Source organism: Anticarsia gemmatalis, chromosome 1, assembly GCF_050436995.1.
Source record: "Anticarsia gemmatalis isolate Benzon Research Colony breed Stoneville strain chromosome 1, ilAntGemm2 primary, whole genome shotgun sequence".
Classification (NCBI taxonomy): domain Eukaryota; kingdom Metazoa; phylum Arthropoda; class Insecta; order Lepidoptera; family Erebidae; genus Anticarsia; species Anticarsia gemmatalis.
The window spans coordinates 1234789-1240788 of record NC_134745.1 but is presented as its reverse complement, the minus strand read 5'-3'; the positions used below and the strand labels follow the sequence as shown (position 1 = coordinate 1240788).

The following is a 6000-nucleotide window of genomic DNA, read 5'->3' as shown; positions in this document are numbered from 1 at the left end:
GGACAGTCAAGTATGGGGTCATCTGTAAGTATTGCACTGCAATTTTTCTTCGAGTACAATTTCAATTATTTATAATTTAAATTGCAATATTTTTTGTTTATACAGAGGAGCATATTTGCACGTCTACACAAAAAAGCTTCGAACAAACAGGTAAGTTGGAACAATTCTACTATGTTGGAAGAAATTAATCTGCTGAGATCTGGCTTGGTCAACTTTAAACATAAAAAATCTTATTATGTATAATGGCTTATCCTGCACTATTCATGTAATCCATGCGAAAACCAGCGGGTCGGTATAGTATATAATCATGGATCAAATGACTGATTAAATTAACTAAGTACAAACATTTTCTTATTTTTTTCTTTTCAGAAGGATCGAGCAAATCAGAGTCACCCATGTAAGAAAATTATTTTCTATGCTGTTATTTCATCTGATCATCAATGTATATTTTATAATATTTCAATATTTGTAAGCTTAATATGTTTGTATAATACTAGCTCTTTATGACCAACTCAAAGATGAAAGAGTCGATGTCGCTACAAACTAAAATTCCTGCTAAAACCTAATTTTTTGGTCTACCGATAATAGTCGATGGAGACGCTTATTTTCATGCTCATACATATATAATGGTCATTGCTATGTATTAGATCAATAGACTTTTAAAATTTATAAATGTTTGCTTTAGCGAGTAAAGCCGAGAGAGAGTTCCAACTGCCTGTGTTGTTACCCGCGGAGGACCACAGTGATTATGAAATATACAAGAAAAACGATAACAAGTTGTATGGTAATATTTATTTGAATATACTTGTCGCCAAACATTTAATATCTTAATAAATTAATTAATTTACGTTCGTAATTAAAACGCTATAAAATACTGCTATTAAATTACTCCTATTTTATTGAGCTCTTTTTGGGTCTAGGTCAGAAAGCCAAGTCCGTAACAATAAATGCAAGTAATACACGGGCTGATTCGCTGGAGGAACCACAAAGGGTAAGATATTTTGTTATTCTAGAAAGATGTTCAAAAATGTATCTTCCATCAGAATATTTATGGGTCATATTTTGTAAATCCAAAAGAATAATGATATAGTTACCTTCTTATTCATAAACATACTATAAACCTATTTCAGTTAAAAAGCTACTATAAATGTTTTCTCTTTTTCATTTCGCTAAGGAGAGAAAGAAACACTTTATAAGCCTTTCATAACTTCAAATATTTTTATGAATAAGAGGGTTAGAGTTATGTAGACTAAAAATCATTAACAGCCACTACTAATCCCTGGCCGTTTAGCATTTTTTGTGCAAAACTATAGTTTGATTAATATGTTTTTTACCTATAACTTGATACTTTCTTTGTAAAAGCTTGTTTTTTAAGGACCAACCCGACGTAAGTGCCTACAAGGATGAAGACCAGACAGTGAACATCACGATTCTCTGGCTGGCTCTGAACGAGGAATGCGACGCGATGTGGAACCCCAACGTGCAGAGGATCTACATAGCTTATAGTTTCCTGGGAAGGTCAGGGGCTGAACTAGAGACTCCGCAAAGTCTGCCTAAGCCTAGGCATCATGTGGACAAGTGTTATTTCAATTTTAAGAAGAGTAAGTCTATGCTGTTGCTTCATCAAATCATCGATGTATTTTCTATAATTTTTGTGAGGCGGGAATATGTTTGTATAAGATTGTTTTGTGTTCTGTTTTCAAGACAATAATTAGAGTTGATGTCGCTTTTTACAAACTTTAGAAAAAGCCGATAGTTTTATATTCAACAAATTAAAATGCAGCCACTTATTTATGCATTTCTTTCTAATGCTATACAATATTTCTTCTTCTCCAGGATTTTTGGTAGTGAACGACGACATACCACTCCTGGGCCACATGGCTCGATGCCGTGCAGCAAGCAAGCAGTCTACCAGTCCTAGAGACTGCATTGTTTTCGCAGTCATCAGCGAACCACCTGAAGATCCCCTCGGCTTGGAAACTTGTGAAGATATTGGGTAGGTAATTCAAATTGACTTCTACAATTATATCTGTAGCTGTAGTGGGAAAAATTTCGATACGTTTCGATAGATCTGGAAGTTTACGGGAGAGTCCTGCTTGTTATACTCAAAGTGTATGAAGAAATACACACACTTTTCATAATTAATATTTTTGTTTTCATGTAGCACTGACAGTTACACGTAACACAATTGTAATGTTTCGTGTTTAGCCAGCATCGCACAATCTATATTTCTCGTCGTAAAGCTATTTACTGACAACTTATTATAAAACTACCCACATAAGCATAAAATCCATCAATACCTCATTCTCTTTCTAGATACGCATACCTGTACCTCGGAGACTTGCTAGTGTACAGTGTAGGCAGCCCGGGGTACACTGAAGTGATCCCCATCAGGGCTCGAGGCGGGTCGTCCGTGTGCGGCGTGCTGGCCGTGAGGGTGGACGGCCTCGACGTGCTGCGGCGGTGTGTGGCGATGACCTCGCCGCACAACGTGCATTGTCCTTATGATTAGGTAAGTAAGCTTTATTCTTGGTTTTACAATACTGTGAGTTTTAGTGGGAGGTAAGTAATGTTCTAGCTTATATTAATGTGTATCAATAGGAACCCTAAGGTCGTTTACTCTAAAGTATAGACGCAACAATATCAGGAAAGGTAGAATATGGTTGATATATTGACGTGGACCGGCCAGAATGGCAATAGGACATTTTTCTATGGCATGGACTAAGATATATAAACAGTTGTTGTGGAGAACTTTTGAAGTTACGCAATATGTGAAATAGCTGTAATGTATTACATTTAGAGGCGTATGCGCAGGCATTATAGATACACGCTTTTTGACTGTACATACTTTACTGTAGCTCCCTACTCGTCCTTGTTTCAGTGAAAATGCAGCCTAATAGCATTGTGCGTTATCTGAAGTGTAGCAATTATATTAATGTGAAAAGCTTAATGTGTATATTTAGAAGTAGATTAATGCGTACTAATCGATACACTTGTACCAAACGAGAGCATTGAAAGCAGAAATTCGTGAATACTACTCAAATCTCCCTTACTCTCTTTATCTCTACTTACGCGCTAGACAAAAAAAAATGACGTGCCTTGTGCACAATGTGCACCCATATATTAAACTAGCTGACCCGCGCAACTTCGCTTACGTCACATAAGAGAGAATGGGTCAGAATTTTCCACGTTTTTGTAACACTTTTTACTGTTACTCTGCTCCTTATTGGTCGTAGCGTGATGATATAAAATATGTTTTATTTTCACGAAAAATATTCTCAAAATTATTTATATCTCTTAATATAACGAAGTCGCGCTAAGACATATCCGCCATTAAAACAGTTGCCATGACAACGGAATTTTGTTATTTTAATGTCATTATAATATTGATTATTCGCGACTTCGATCGCCACATGAATTTCCCGGGAAATGCGTCATTTTCCCGGGGTAAAAAGTAGCCTATGTCCTTTCTCGGGTATCAAAATATCTCCATACCAAATTTCATGCAAATTGGTTCAGTAGTTTAGGCGTGATTGAGTAGCAGACAGACAGACAGACAGACAGAGTTACTTTCGCATTTATAATATTAGTATGGAAGTATGGATTGATTAGATTGGCAGTTATACAAGCAATATTATAGTGTATCAAAATACTGCCAATTATCATTAATAGGTACAATAATAATGGCCTATGTCTAACTAACGATCGTTAACGTCTAAGTACTGAGACAATACTATTCCTTGCAGACAGAAATTTGCACTCGTTTGCCAGTCATATGTCGGTTTAGTGTCAATAAATGTTTGGCACTTGTTCCCTTGTACTATAATGCATGCCTAACATGACGAAATGGCGCTACAAACAATACTAGACAATTTTATTAGTATTTACTTGGTATTAGTAGTCAAATTAGATATACGAGTAAAATACGTGACTAGGGAAATGAAATTGCTAAATCTGATTTTGTGATTCGTAAGATTGGATCTCACATTCCTGATTTAATCTTTTGATACCGAAGACTGCTATTACTGCCAGTAACCAAAGTTCTAAAAAATACATTTCGTTGGGTATAATATAGACAAAGTATCTATCTACTTTATAATCGCAGGCTTTGTCCACAAAATACATGCTGTAGAGTCATTAAAATTTTAGTCTCACATTTCTTGTAAATTCGTCTTGGGTTTTAAAACCAAAACTTTTCCTTTCAGTTGGAATTATGTTGGTCTTCGGGACATAAATAATGATAACTATTGTTGCTTCTGATCAGGTCGATAATTTTAATCACTTTTTACAATAAACCTTAGTAAAAGGGGATTCAATTTTGATAAATTACTAGAAAATTCAATTAGAGTAAAGCGTACGTAGTCGCGTATCAAAATCCGTGTATATTCTCAGTCACGGGTGTGGAAGTGCGGGCGTCGCACGCGCGGTCGCGAACGCACACGAACAGCCAATCGGTAGCGATCGAACCGTTTCGTAATACTCCTGTTATAGCCCATCGACCCCATTGTACCCTGTGTACCCTGTGTCTACTGTAAATAACATCCCCACACCGCCATGTGTTCAGTGAAGTGATGTTCATTAATGATCATGAAACACGGATTTAACATACAAACGTTACAAACAAAATTAAAGCTACAATTTCGTTGTAAATAAAAAGTAAACAAATAAAGTTAAAATGTACTAATTTTACAATTCGTATTTCATACAAACCGCGTTTTTTTTTCAAAAATACCATATTTATAGAGTAAAACATGTAAAAGATCGGCACATCAAAATAGGTATGCAAGAATTTGTAAATAAAGCTCGTACAAAACAAAAATATGACATCACGTTTGATGTAAACGGTGGTCTATTGAAATCTCGTAACGATATCGTATACTTTAATTGAAGCGGATTTTTAATCTGTGATCGAAGAATAGCCAGTACCAGACATATTATACTGACTTTTAAATACTTTTCAAATACGTTTAGTCCGTAGGTACAATAGGAACCAAATCTGTTTTCGAAATCTACAGATTCACAAACTTTAAACATAGGAATGGTCTTAAATCTATGAGCGTAGTTAGAGACACACAATGTGTAATTTACCGTAGATATAGATCAGCTGTTCGAGTATCATTCCACAATAATTGCATGTTTTATCTTACTGGTATAAAGTCAACATTTTATTAAGAAACAGATGTTGATCTCACAGATGTATTAAACAGATTGCGGTAGTATTTCTTATACTACTATTTAAATTGATGGAACCTAAAAAATAAATGTTGGTTATTTTTTAATTAGGTAAACTCTTGCTTTAGTACGGGCGCCCGATTATTTTTCAACATTTTACTTTTGCTTAAAATATTTGCAGAAATTCGAGACTACAGCGTATAGAAGTCTGCTGTCTGATGCTTCTGATTGTAACGTTTTATTTGACGATAAAACTCACCAAACGTTTTTTTCTGCTATATTTTTTTTCTTTTATCGTTCTTAATAGCGAATGAGATCCGCTCCACATACAGGCTGAACGTAACAAAATCGATAATATTTCATTTTACCACTCTTGTCTTGCTAAGATTAATCGGTCAATCAATCTGCCGACTGCATAGGCGCTTCGCGTCCTTGCCCCAGTGCCGTGCCAAAGACGCGGACGCATTTAGACTGGCCTACCGGGCCTGTATCACACCTACAAACTTTCTTCTCGCACCACACAATCTATTACAGACCTTATTCCCGAGGAGTAAGATCTATGAACTTCGCAAAATTAAATTTGCTGACTCTTTCTTTGACAAACTTTTTGTATCATTAATCAAGGGATTGTAGGTCTTGCTGCTTCGATTTAAGAGTGATTGGAAGTGCTAGTTAACATTGTGTAGTAGTATACAGAGAGGAACGCGGAGCCGATTGGCGCGACGTACACTGACATTTGGACGTCGAACAGTTCTTTCGCTTTAGTATCAACTTTTAGAACTGTCGTTTGAATGACATCATCTGTAATCAATAGTACTTGTTTGCTTT

The 6000-nt window shown here is 35.8% G+C and overlaps 1 protein-coding gene across 2 annotated transcripts in view; it reads left to right on the top strand.

The window, feature by feature from the left end:
* The first annotated feature begins 4401 nt into the window (after window positions 1–4401).
* Window positions 4402–6000, top strand: part of Obsc (Obscurin) — a 103686-nt gene continuing 102087 nt past the window's right edge. The window contains exon 1 of one of the 2 annotated variants that reach the window (XM_076135662.1): window positions 4402–4454. The gene's annotated coding sequence lies outside the window, so the exon portion shown is untranslated. Of the gene's footprint in view, window positions 4474–6000 lie in introns of both variants that reach the window. The other variant, XM_076135669.1, reaches the window with a different exon arrangement.